The following is a 14283-nucleotide window of genomic DNA, read 5'->3' on the forward strand; positions in this document are numbered from 1 at the left end:
TTCTACGAACCTGTGCATTGGGCCGTGGGTGGTCCAAGCCTCTAGCAGGAATCCCTCTGAAGATCAGAGGCCGACCCCGTCCTGAGTGACCATGGGCCCCTGTTGAGTGGATACTCCTGAGGCGTCTTCGCGATCCCTTGCCGGTTGGCTTGTGGATCCCCTGACGACTTTTCTACAGCTCCAAAGGGCTCCCCTGGTTGCTCCAGGCCTGCCCTGACTTACCCTCGCTGGGTGAGTCCCTCAGACCTTGCTGGTCTGCTCCGCTGACATTTTATCCTTTCCACGAGACTTGCTGTCACCAAGGTTTGTTGGTTCCAATCTGATCACCGACACAGCAGTAAGCTGCAGACTTTGTGGGACACGCCAAATCCAGCTCCTGGTCATCGTTGACTCCTCCTGGACCTCGTGGCTGAAGAGTCAAGACACCCGTGAATCACCTGAAATCACCTGACGACTGTGGGCATCCAGCTTCCTTGCCCCGGGTCACTGCCAAGTGACTCTGAACACTGTCCCCTCTGCTTTCAGGTCTTCCTTCTTCTTAATCCAGCCTTGGATTCCACCGGACACTTCTCCTGTCTTCACAAGCAGGAAGTCTTCATTGGCTCCAATTGAAAACGCCGCAGTGACCCAACATCAAAAGACACCTATGCACCCGGCTTCCCTGGGTGAGGTAACTCCAGCACTACGGTGCTCCTTTGGGTGTTGGCTCTAGAATACTTACCCTGTAAGTGACTTGCTTGTAGACTCTCCTGAAGTATCCTTAAACTCTTAATTTCCAATCGCGACTTGCTCGATTGATGTCAATAGGGATTCGCGGCTGTGCTAACACACTGCATGCGTCTCCCGTGGTTCCTTTACTTACCTGCCTTGGGGGGTTTTGTGAGGCCCCAGCGCTTCTTATGGCCCTAGGCCTTGTCCCTTTGCAAGTCGTTGTTCTTAAGTCTCTTTTTTAGTATATGGTCTGGTACGCCCCTAGGTCCCAAGCCATATTTGTGCTTAACTTATTGTGAAACGTTGATTGTGCATATGTTCCTGCGTTCTAATCTCATAAAGAGATTAGTAGAGAGTTGTTTAGTAATAAATACATACATATTTGATATATATACCTGTGTGATGTCCTTTCATTTGGTAATTCAAGAGATTATAAGGTAAAACAAGCTGCTTTACATTCCTCTAAAGACTTAGCCTGAATGCTGCTCTCCACAGCTACCACTAGGATAGCTTTCTTTAAAGGTTGTCTTAAACCTACTACCATAAGAGTCGAATTGTACTGGTGCAAGGTGTCCACTTTAACTAGTGAACAGCGTATACCAGGCCAACTTCTCACATCCAGACATTGTTTTCGGATAGTTGCTGGGCGACATGTGCACTTACGTGACTTCAGCAATGTGAGTATGGTGTCCAACCTCTGACCATGTGGAGCAATGTCATATATCATAACAGAATGTGTCCACACAGATGTGTGTGAGTAGGTATTTGACGTGAAGTTCTGTTGTCACATGTGATGTAGGACACCACTCCTGGCCTGCTACCAATTTGGTCATTCCTACACACAACCCTATTCAACACATGGACGTGTGCCTACTTTGGGGTGTTGTGAGAGTGTTGTTGATGTGCAATGGGGACACAGCTAGTACTCACTTTCACAGTCATCCAATTGGCCATGTGTCTCAGGGATACACATGCGCATTGATGTCAGTTACCAGGGTGTACCTTCATGTGCAATCATTGTCCCTACATCCAGCCATAGTGCCATACATGAGTGAACATAGTCATGACACATCTGTGTGATTTAGAATGTTTTATTCACATTCAGGTGATTGACGGAGCTGGACATGGCCATCCAAGCCCACATTACATGGAAGCCCAGTGGTGGGCCAACCAGAGTCCTTTGGGGATTGAAAAGTGATTAGGAAGAGGGGGAGTGCAGTCCGCAGCAGAATTGCTGTGTAATTGTCCAGCAGTGAAGATATGGCAGTCCGTGTTGGGCTCCGGGTGAATGTCGCAGAGTGTTCCAGGGGTCAGTGGGAGGTATTGTCCCAGGGCATGATGCATAGGGCACAACCAGGCAGGGACAGGCCATTTTGGTGGTGATGGATGCTACTGCCTCCTTCCTCACACACGTAATTACCATCCCCATCTTATTGCTCTGATACGGGTTCTGTGTATGGTGTGTCCGGTGTGTATGGCGTCAGGGATCGGAGATGTGCATGTCGATGTTCCCGCTTCAGTCTTCTCGGACAGGGTCAGTGACAGAAATGGCAAGATATTGAACTGCTGGGCATTGAAGTTCCCAGCTACTACTCGCTGGTGTCCAGCCGTGGAAGCCATGCTTCCAGCCAGCATCTGCTCCATGGTCTCCAGTGACCTCCGTATCTGTGCCAACTCTGTGCTGTCATCGCTGGTGCCGGTCTGTTTCACCAAACAGTACTTGAATTCGATTAATGGCCCCAGCGAGGTCAGCCAAGGTCTGTGGTGGAGCATTGTGAATACAGGGGCTGTCTGATAGGGACTGTACGTGGTCCCTGATGGAACTCAGACACCCATGTATGGCATTGAGTTTGGCTGCCACGAGCTCGAACCCACCCGCAGCTGTTCAGCCAACTCCACCTGGCAAGCCCACACACGCTGTTGGAACTCCATGTATTGGTCAGGGGGGTCCTGGTAGGCAGCTGTGGTGGTGTGTGTTGCCTGCTGTTTGGTCTGTGCAGGTGGTGGGGTCACCTCGGGGCAGCTGGCCTGCCCTGCTCCTGGGGATGAGGTGCAGAGGCTGTCCATTATCCGTTGGAGGGTGTCCTGACATATGTGCAGGTTGTCCTCTTCATCATCGATGATGAGACGTGTGGTGTGCTCTGCAGGAGATGTTGTTTGTCCATCTGCAAAGTAAAGGGGAGATGCAGGTTAACAAATTTACACATGTATGTTGAAGATTTGCAGATGTTTACATTCAGACTGCATGCCAATGTACATTGTGACTGTTTTGGTGGAGCTGGCTATTTGATTGCAGTCAGTGTGTTTTTCGACTACATGACAGATGTGTGGTAGTACCCGTACATTGTCATCAAACAGTGTCGGCAATGCCAGATCTGAGTGGACGGTTACTACACACATGCTGAACCTGTTGTGAGCCCTGTCCTGTGGTTTTGGTGTTTCACTTTGTGCCACATTGCCGTCATTGCTGATGTTCTGTGCTTGCTATGTGTGTGTGCTGCATTGTGGGGGAGTTGCCCCTGCAGCTCGGATTTCGTGTAGCCATCTCCCTTTGAGGCGGGGTGCTCTGAATTGTGTGCTTTTCGGGCGCTAATTTGTTTTTGACTTGGGTCATATGTGCTCTCGGACAGATTTTGTGGCCTGGTGCATTGTTCGTCTGCTGCGTGTATTGTACGGCATGTGTTGTGGTTGCACGTGGATATGTCAGAGTTTGACTAGCTCCTTTATGGATGTGATCCGCACTGGGCCACCTCCATATTGAATCGTGGGCCATGTCATGTTTTTTGGCTGCTGCCATGCTATCGGGCATGCAGTGTCACTTGCATAGTCAGTGTGGCTCACAGTGCCGCTGCTTTGCTGGATTCAGCACATGTGCATGGGTCGGTTGTGATTTTGGTCATAGAGAGGGGGGCCTCTTTGTGCACATTGTGGACGGGGGCCTACTTGGTGTTTCTATGTGTGCTGCAGTGTGCCAATGCTATCAGGGACATGTTCAACGATCATTGTGGGTGTGCAGTGTGCTACACATAATTGTGCATGTGTGCCATTGTGCCCATCTCCCCCCGTCCCTGGTCGTTACTCACCCTGTTGCTGTTGGGTCAGGTCGTATCGAGCTGTGTCCACGGCCCCAAATCCTGCAACCGTCTCCACACTGCTGACTGTGGCCACCATTTCCTCCAGCTCATCCAGGACTCCCACCTCCTGTCGCCGTTGATGCCTTCCTGTTGGTGGCGAGTTTCTGTTGGTTTGGCTGTGCACTTCATGCTAGCGCATCTTAACCTCCTCTAGTGACCTCCTCAACACTCCGACTGCAGTGACGTTGGTGACGATGGCCTGCCATATTTCCGTTTGGGTTGCCAGTGGCGCAGTGGAGGTGCCGAACAGTTGTTGATGGTGTTCTGTCACCTCCATGACGATGATCCGGTCTTCCTGCGGACTGAACCCCGTCTTCCTCTTCCTCTTGAAGAACCAGAAACCTTATGGGCCTGGCGGCGCAGGGTACGCCTTAATCTCCTGGGTTCACTTGCTTCAGCTAACAGAGACACGGGGCACTCTGTCGGCTTAAAAGATCAGATTTTATTAGCTGCAGCTAGTACAGTTGTCCTAGAAGTACACACGGTATGTTCTCAGGAGACTGCCACTTCACTCCGTGGCGCACAATCTTTTATAGTACATAGATGGCATACAGATTAACCAAGAACACTCCCAATGTATATACAAAGAACCAATAAGAAAAGTACAAAAACAAAGCTTTACCAATGAAAAGAACTTGAGAAATAAGGTATCGAGTAACTCGAAGAAGCCTCTCCTCCAACTGTGTTTGCCATCCCTCCCACAGGTTAAGGTATTAATGTGTCCGCAACTGACTTGCAGGTGGCGAGATACGTTTGTGTGTTTTGGAGGACAGTTGTGAAACGAGAGAATAGGAGCAGAGGACAGCGAAGGCCAGAAGATAAGATAAAGTCAGAAGAGAATAGTGTGAACCAACAGATAGTTAAGACAGGGATTAGAAAAACCAGAAAGGGATTAGTGTACTCGGCCAGTCTCCAACACCAGCTTTGTAAACAGAGGCACAAGGCTATTTTGACACGATATTGCAGGAAAAGCAGAAAAGACTTTGTTCGTCGTGCTGCCTGAGTGAGGGCAACACAAAATGGCGGCGGAGCACAAAATGGAGGCTCAATACGATCGTGATCGAAAATTGAATTTCCTCAGACCCTCCTTTTGCCAGGACTCAGGCAAGATACACAGACTCACGTTAATCTGAGTCGATGTCGATAGCCATGAGATCATCAAGCTGTTGCTGTAACATCATTCTAATATTCTCTGTTCTTTGTGTCTTGGGTTTTGGGATGCACACAGTAGCACAAAGGTCGCAGATGGCGGGACCACAGTGCATACAAATACAACAAGAGAAAATGATGGCTAAAACCATACCAAGGAATGTTAGCACTTTCCAACCCCATTTGGACAGTAGTCCCCAAAACCATCCCAATAACGACCAATCTCCTTCGTCCTGATGAATCGATTCGGAGATTATATGTAATTTAGAGATGGCCTGGTATACTGTCGGAGCATCATCAGGTATATAAATACAGCAACTTGATTTGATAAATTTACAGACTCCACCACGATCTGCAAGAATAACATCTAAGGCAACTCGGTTCTGCAAAGTCATAAGACGATCCGCCTGTAGTTCCGCTGTAATATTACTCAAAGCTCCTACAGTGATGTCTATGGTAGTCTCTACAACACGAACCAGTTGTCTCATATTCCTGCTGTTTGCCATAGGACCCCAAAAAGGAAGAAATCCTTTAAGGAAGTCTCCTCCCTCTTGTCCTGCTGTGTCTTTGGAATCAATAATTCCTCTGCCATATCTGTTTCTATGAAAATTTGAAGAAGCAGTGTATGTAGGGGGAAGAAGAAAAGCTATATAGCAAGTTCCAGAAAAATCAGTTGGCAACCACGTATAGGCTCTATCGTGACAGATAAAATACGTGCCCTGAGATGGAACTAACGGCGGCGAATTCTGAGATGAGTGGATGTACATATGGGAACAAAAACTTTTTCTCTGTTCGATGTCAGTAGTCTGGCCATTTATTTGCAAACAAAAATTGCCTTGATGAGGTACAGTCCAAATTGGTGGAGATTTTCCCTGTTTAACCTTATCACTAAGGCTAGTGATATAATGAGTGACGTTCCAATTAGTATATGCTTTTCTCTCATCAACAGAAATTTTACTGTTTTCCATGATTTTGGCCATAGCTACCATTCCCTTTATCAATGAACTATGACTGAAATCTGGTCCACCAATATAAGAACTGACAGGTCGTTTAAATCGGCTTTGATAAGTGTTAGAGAAAATAACAAAATAAGCCCAAGCAGAACCTTCATAAGAGAACGGAAGGACTAAATATGGCATCTCTTTTTCTGTGGTGTGAGGCATTAGTCCACACACCCAACAATCGGTCATATTAATTACTAATTGGTGTTGGTGTAATACCTGGATAAATGAATTGTTGTAATATTCAATTCTTCTAACGAGTTCATGTTGAGGAAGTGTATGAAATAGATGCGGAGAGATAGTAGAATAAGAAGGCACAGTAGTAGAAGAAGGGACAACTTTTTGCTGCATAGCATGAACAATCCAACCTATACACGCCAACAAAATACACAATAATATAAAAACACATAAAGTTATACCACAACGACTGTACATTATTTTACAATAATTGTCTTTCATTTTGTTCTTTCTCTCTCTTTCACCTAATGTAGTTTCCATCTTCTAAATGGATGCTCACGGCAATCTTCCTTAATCACTTGGTCACGATTGTCTGCCGTCCTATGACACTGCAAGTCCTGCAGGCCTATTGCCACTACTCAGGTCACAACCAAGACTCCTACCGTGACCCTGCAACCGGGATAGAAACTACATGGAAGAGAGAATCTCAAGTTTTCTTCTTCAATCTAGGTCTTAAATCTTAATGAGCCTTATCAGGTACAGTCTGATCCTGAAACAATGTTCGTGGATTTGTGGTATTCAGACGAAAATGTGGTGGTACAGCTTCTTGGAGAATGTCGTCGTTTTCTTTTTCTGACAGTGTTCCATTCAAGCGTGCATCACTAAAAGGTATAAATCGGGGAACCTTCTCGCTTTCAGAGTCACTTATACCCTTACGGACCCACTGATCAAAGGGCAAAGGCAAAGGAACCTTCTTGCAATGCACGCCGTGGATCCAGTTCTTCTTTCCTTCAACCTTTACTGCTGTACGAGTAGTTAAGAGAACCTGACGGGGTTCTCTCCAGCGAGGCTCCAAATTCTTCGTCCTTTGGAAATTCTTCACACAATCCCAGTCACCTGGTTGGATGGAATGACCTGAGTCTGTGGAGGCCTCTGGCAAAGCGCTCTGAACCTGTTGATGGAGAACACATAATTTAGTTGTGAGGTCGTGTAAATAATCTATCAACATCGGGTATGGTATATCAGAGTACTTTTTAGGGCGAGGGACTCCCCATACATTAGCTGGGCGTCCGAAAACTATCTCATAAGAGCTAAGTCCCAAACGAGAATGCACAGCCGTTCTGGTGGATAGAAGAGCCAAAGGTTGGGCATCGGGCCAACTAAGGCCTGTACTAGCCTGCACTTTCGCAAGCTTAAGCTTTAAAGTACCGTTGTAGCATTCCACTAGACCCGCTGACTGTGGATGGTTTGCCGCATGGAACTTCTGTTTTATACCAAGACCTGCAAAAACTTTTTGCATGACTTGGCCCACAAATTCGCTCCCATTGTCACTCCAGACAATGCGCGGCAAACCAAATCTAGGGAAAAACTCTTTTAGAAGTATTTTGGCTGTAGATAAAGCAGTATTGTCTTTCAGGGGGTAAGCCTCTATCCATCTGGAAAAGGCACATACCACCACTAGAACATATTTGAGATTGTTGCATCGTTCCATGTGTTCACTCTTTTTCCTTTGGATAACACACACGCTCTGGTTAAGGCTATCAGTTCAGCTGCCTGAGCTGAATTATGTCTGATGCGTGCTGTTTCCACGACTGTATGCAAGGTAGTAACAGCATAGGCTGAAGTTGTCTCTCCATTAGGAAGCTTAAAACAAGAACCATCCACCCATAGCGTTCCATCCGGATTCACTAATGGCGTATCTGTTAAGTCAATTCTACCTTTTGTCTCTTCCTCAGTGCGGAAGAAACAATCATGTTGTTCTTGAACACCTTTCTCTTCTGGAAGAGGCAACAAAGTAGCTGGATTTAAAGTATTACATCGTTTGATATGCACGTGTCTAGCTAAGAGCGTCCGCTCATATCCAGACAAACGAGCACTCGTAAGATGCTGTGTTTTTGTTCTGTTTAGCAAAGTATCCACTGCATGTGGCACCATAACAATAAGAGTATTATCTAGCACCATTCCAGCAGACTGTCGAATAGAAATTGCTGCTGCTGCTGTCTCTTTAAGACAACTAGGCAATGCTTTAGCTACTGGATCTAGCGTAGCCGAAAAATAGGCACATGGTCGTTGTTTATCTCCAAATCGCTGTGTTAAGACTGACAACGCACAACCTTCTCTTTCATGAACATAGAGCGTAAAAAGGCTTACTGTAATCAGGAGTACCTAGCACAGGAGCGGAACACAGAGCAGCACGTAAATCAGTAAAACTCCTCTGACATTCGTTAGTCCATGGAAGGAGCTGAGGCGTATCTTTCAAAGTGAGTGCCAACAAAGGTTTGGCCAACAGAGAGAAGTTAGGGATCCACTGCCTACAATAGGAAGTAATGCCCAGAAAGGCACGTACCTCTCTTTGTGTGGATGGCACAGACATTTGCGCAATTGCTTGGATACATTCTGGGGTTAATCGTCTTCCCTCCTTTGATAAGAGATGACCCAAGTAGGTGACCTCTCGGCGAACATATTGTAGCTTAGAAGGTGAAACCTTATGATTAAGATTGGATAAGTGTCGCAACAATGCAACCGTCACATTCTTACATATATCCTCTGAATCAGCAGTGATTAACAAGTCGTCCATGTACTGAATGAGAGCAGCACCAGATGGCAAGGAAAAAGCATCAAGATGACATTTCAGAGCTTGACTATAAATAGAGGGACTTTCACAATAACCTTGAGGTGCGTGTTTGAACCGGAAGCTTCGGCCCCCAAGAGAGAAGCCAAAAATGTCCGTACTCTCTTCGGCAATGGGAATACTAAAGAAAGCATTTTTCAGATCGATAACAGAAAACCAAACCGCTGTAGAAGGTATTATCGTCAACAACGCAGTGATATCTGGGACAACAGGAAACTGTGGTACAACAATTTTGTTTATCTCCCGAAGATCAATTACAAAGCGATAAACAGGAGGCTGAGAAGGATCAGTGCGTTTAAGAACAGGAAGAATAGGGCTATTACATATGTTACCTCTCGTTTCCTCAACCACATCCTTCTGAATCAAATCATGAATGATTTGCAAAAGCGCTCTTTCACCTTCAGTGGAAATTCTATATTGAGGAACGTGTGGCAATTCAGCATTAGGTTTGAGAGTAACAACATAAGGTGGGATTTCAAGACAACCAACATCATTTGGACCCGTGGCCCAAAGCGTTGTAGGAAGAGAGAGCAATTCAGGTGGGAATTGATCTTTTGACAAATACATTGGAGAAGTCAGTTTCTGTCCTAAAGTAAGATATACACCAGAAGGAGAGCAATATATCGTTGCATGCAATCTTTTCAGTAGATCCAAGCCCAATAGATTCTCGCCGCAATCATTCGTTAAGAGAAGCGGAACTTCTAAATCATAAGGGCCAATTGAAATAGGCAAAGGGCAAGAAACCGGATTACGAACTGGGGCACCAGAAAAACCTACAGATACATTCGTTAAGCCAGACAAAGGTGCCCCAGGGAGTTTTGAATGAATGATAGAACTTCTCATTGCACCAGTATCTAAAAGAAATGGCTCTGAAACACCCATTGTAGTGACATTAACATAAGGTCCATTCTGATCTACTGGAATCAACACAACTCCCTCACTTTGTCCATGGCTGTCCTAGTTAACATGATGACTTTCATTCTCGCCTTCAAAATAACAATCCTCATTGTAATACTGTGTAGACCGAGCGTTTTGCTGATCAAAGTAGTTCACGGAATTAGAAGGAGGAAGGGAACGCTGTTCTTTGGTCAACATACCTCGACCTCTACCTCTGTTCGCTGACTGGAGGCCACCACGACCTTGTGGAGCAGATAGTGTCCCATTGCACTGTAATAAAACCGGACAACTATTCTTAAAATGGCCTTCCTCTCTACAATAGGCACATTGATTAGGACCTAACAAAGGTCATGGAGTATATGGCTCAGGCTTTTGATACACCCTCTGAAACTGTGGAGGCTGTTGAAACTGGGGCTGAGCACAACGAGGTGGATAAGCTTGTTGCAAGAGAACCTTAGTTTTCAATTCTTTAGTCTTTTTCTCTTGCTTATCTCTTTCTTCTTTATCTCTATTTTCATAATATTGAGCAGTAGCCGATATCTGGGCTGAAGAGGAAACAGCCCATGAACTTTTGGAGTCTTTCAACTTATGCGATAGCTCAGGTGTCAAATTAAATACGAACTTATCTACAAATAATCGCTGTCCACCCTCTGTAGTCATGTCCTGACCACTGTGATCAATGAATGTCTCCTCGAAACGAGTGAAGAAATTGGAGACATTCTCATCTTTCTTCTGTTTACACACAGCTAGTTTATCCCAGTTAACTCTCAAGGCAGGCATCATCGTTTTCATTAATGTAATAATCCTACCAGGGAGTTCTGAAATCAAAGCATCAGGCTTCACACCACCCACTTGGGCTCTATCTGCGGCAATTATAGCATCCCAGTCTCCACCTAATTCTTGGGCATGATTCTCCTTACGAATCCTAGCCCATAACGCTTGTGGGACTACATTTCCCATCAACATATCAATATCTGCTAAATTCATAATACAGGCATCAACAGTCTGTGACAATTCTTTATAATAACCTGCAGGGTTTTTATGAGGATCTGGTAGAGACTGTTTAAGAGCCAAAACTTCAGATCTTTTCCAGGGGACATGTACCCATATTCGCTGGAAGTGAGCAGGAATAGCTTGATTAGCACCTGCTGCTTGAACCTCTTCTCTCCATACCGGAGGAACCTCTCTCATTGGCTAATTTTTCAGTGTCAACCTAACTGTGGGATCGGAGTCAAGAAAAGTCTGTGAGGTAAATAAAGTTCTAAAGGTAACAAGTGTCTTTACAGCGTCCTCAACCTTAGAACCCACAATGAGTACCTTATCAAAATTAGCCTGAATATCTAACAGGCCCTGAGGAACCGAACCCAAGTCCATATCCTCCCAACTTTTAACAAGAGTATCACACATAACATTGAAAACATATCTCTGCGTAGGTGCATTCCACTGTGAGAAGGTAGGCATAATGTCAGGTACGCTATACTGAGGACCCTTCTCAATCCATTTGCGAGCGAGAGAGTCCAACCTTTCTCGTTCTTCGGAAGCTGGGAACTGACTATGAGACTGTCTTCGAGAAAGTGCCGGAGACACATTTAACGCCTCAAAGAAAGGAGATAAAAGACCAGAGACCGTATCTGTGAGTCGTTTACGCATAGAAGGAGAATTTGACATAAGGATAGGGGACAAGGTATTAGGTGAACTAACTAAAGAAGAATCAGTAATTACCGGGGGAACAGAGGGCAAAGAAGATGAAGGAAAAGGAGTCGTAGGCAAAGCTGGCAGAGGCAGCAATACTTAAGGGGGCAAATGTGGAAGAGCCGGAGCAAGCGGAGGCGCAACTGGGGGCTGAGCAGGCTGTAACAACGGGGGTGCATTAGCACCTTGTACATAGGGCGGAGGCAATCTCAATAGGTGTGACATCAAGGGATCTTCCTCTAAGTCCTTTCTTTTATCAGAAGGGGAAGCTGGCAACATCGGATAGCATTTATCTATCGCCATACGATGCTGTCTCTCTGAAATTTCCATTGCATTGTTAACTTCATCTTTAAATTGCTGGGCAGCCTGTATAATTGTCATACCCTGTGCTTTCCTATCTCGTTTTTCTTGCTTAATTTTTCTCTGTTTGGCTTCCTTACGCCAAAGGCGGAAAGAGCCAAACATTGCCGGCCGGGCTTTTCTTTTGAATAAAATAGTTTCCAAATTATCTAGTATGTCAGGCTCAAAACTACCATTTTCTGGCCATTTTAAAACACCATCATTCTTTGTGTATCGAATCCATGTGTCGTTAAAGGCAATGGGGCCAACACCATGTTTAGAATAGAGCTCATAAGTGGGAGTTCCAACCGAAGGAATCGGACAAGAGTCCTCCAGCCGGGAATCCCTATTACAACCAAAGCAACAAAGTTTCTTAAACTCAGTCAGACCAGGCATCGTTATTTCACTGGACTGTTCACAAACATCAAGGGGGTTAACTCAATTAACACAGCACAAATGTACTTACCCCTTGGCTTCGGTTATTGCAATACCCGAATCAAAGACCCAAAGAACCTTAGAACCAAAGAACCAAAGAACCAAAGAACCATAGAACCAAATGTGGGAGCGACCCACCAATACTTAATTAAGATGTCTTCTTACACCAACAGAGGCCCGTCTATCATCTCGCTTTACCATACATCACCAAAAAGATGGCCAAGGCAGGGCAGCAGTCAGGGCAGCAGTCGTCAGTAGCCGTCAGGAATGAGTAACCACGCTGCAAAAGACCTTCGGACCACTTTCAACATACAGGGGTCGCTTGACGTGGTTCGCGATTCCTCCAGAATTTTCTTGCGGGGTTACTCGCGACCTTCAGGCAGAACCACTACCTCTGAAGCCACCCCACGTTGGGTGCCATTTGAAGAACCAGAAACCTTATGGGCCTGGCGGCGCAGGGTACGCCTTAATCTCCTGGGTTTACCTGCTTCAGCTAACAGAGACACGGGGACACTCTGTCGGCGTAAAAGATCAGATTTTATTAGCTGCAGCTAGTACAGTTGTCCTAGAAGTACACACGGTATGTTCTCAGGAGACTGCCACTTCACTCCGTGGCGCACAATCTTTTATAGTACATAGATTAGGGGTGGGCGGAATTTGCGTAATCGCGTCACGCAAATCTCCGCGAAACGGTAAAAAATCTCCGCGTACACGCAGAAATTCCGCGAACACGCGGAATTGCTTGTTCGCGATGCTTTTTTCCTGTTCACGATCGCTGTTTGCATGTTTGGGGAGAAATATCTCGCGAACACGCATTTTGAGAACGCGAACAAGCAAAAATTTTGCGAAGTCGCGGAAATCGGAATTTTGGGCAATTTTGCGTTCTCCGCGGAACGCGAAATTACCCAAATTCCGCAAATTCCGCGAACGGAACGGAATTTACCGCCCAGGCCTACATAAGAGAATAGTGTGAACCAACAGATAGTTAAGACAGGGATTAGAAAAACCAGACAGGGATTAGTGTACTCGGCCAGTCTCCAACACCAGCTTTGTAAACAGAGGCACAAGGCTATTATGACACGATATTGCAGGAAAAGCAGAAAAGACTTTGTTTGTCGTGCTGCCTGAGTGAGGGCAACACAAAATGGCGGCGGAGCACAAAATGGAGGCTCAATACGATCGTGATCGAAAATCGAATTTCCTCACTCTTCTCCTTGCCCTTCCCCGAACACGGGGTTCCTGGCTGGCCCTCCTTAGGGCTTGTTGGGTTCGGCTTGTCCTCTGCACTCGGTCCGGGTGCATCCATGGTGCTACGCAGTTTGAAATGGTTTTGTTTTTTTTTTCTTTCTTTTAGAGTGCATTTTCCCACCAGATTCGTGGGATTTGCAGGCCTGTGTCAGCTTTTCACTGATTTTTGTACCGCGATTGGCCTCATCGCATGATTTTTTGCATTCACGTTTCGCATTTTTGCCGCGTGGCATTGATTTTTACGCTGACATTTGATGCGTTATCAGGTGACTATCGCATGCTACCGCCGCGTTGTGAATACTTGGTTGGCACGGCGAAACCTTCCCATAATAGGCTGCGACGTTGAGAGTTGTGTTAAGCACATTCTTGTGAATATACCCCTTAATGTCCCCGTGCCTACCAAAAAAAAATAAAAAAATTAATGTGTCCTTGTGCAATGTAACTGGTGCTCATCTAAAGCGCCCCAATATCTTCGGGTCGACTTCGTGATATATAAATCTGCACAAAAAAAACAAAAAGAAGCACAATATGCACACGTGAGCTGATGAAATGTATGAAATTACAACACATCTCATTTACCGACAGCACAAAATAAACACTAGATTATGTACAAAGTATTTTGCTTATGATATGTGACTGGTAGATGCGATGCATGACTATTAATGCAATATGTTGTCTTTTTGCCACGTATTCAGCATACATTTCCTACTCCCATGTCTACTGAAAGTGGTAACGCATTTTTCCTTGTCTGGAGTGACAGACCCCTTCAATACCAACTTTGTGGGACAAGGAATCAGTCTATCCATGCTCCACAAATGGCCGTACTCCAAGATCACAACATTACGTTTGACCTCTTTTATTTTTGATG

This window comes from Triturus cristatus, chromosome 4_2 (genome assembly GCF_964204655.1).
Source record: "Triturus cristatus chromosome 4_2, aTriCri1.1, whole genome shotgun sequence".
Taxonomy (NCBI): Eukaryota; Metazoa; Chordata; class Amphibia; order Caudata; family Salamandridae; genus Triturus; species Triturus cristatus.